The following is a 305-nucleotide window of genomic DNA, read 5'->3' as shown; positions in this document are numbered from 1 at the left end:
TCATCGTTGTAATGAAGCCGTTGAGGAGTCTCGTGCAGGGAGGCAGGACCCTCACAATGAAAGACAACCAACACACTGCTTATTCTGCCTGTGAGAAAGTTATCAGTGGCAGCATTGTTTCGAGTGTTTAAATTGTAGTGGCAGTCAAAACAGCAGGAAGCTTTCAGCAGCAAAAATTATAGGTTACACTGCTGAACCAGAATGAGTCAAGTTCAAACATTATTATATGCTTCTCATCTGTAGGGCTCATTAGGCAGCATTTAGATCTATGCCTTCTCCGCTCCAGCACACCATCAAGTTATATT

Source organism: Halichoeres trimaculatus, unplaced genomic scaffold, assembly GCF_033239565.1.
Source record: "Halichoeres trimaculatus isolate MK-OKI-2021-1 unplaced genomic scaffold, fHalTri1.1 fHalTri1_scaffold_13, whole genome shotgun sequence".
Taxonomy (NCBI): domain Eukaryota; kingdom Metazoa; phylum Chordata; class Actinopteri; order Labriformes; family Labridae; genus Halichoeres; species Halichoeres trimaculatus.
Note: the sequence above shows the minus strand (reverse complement) of the source record.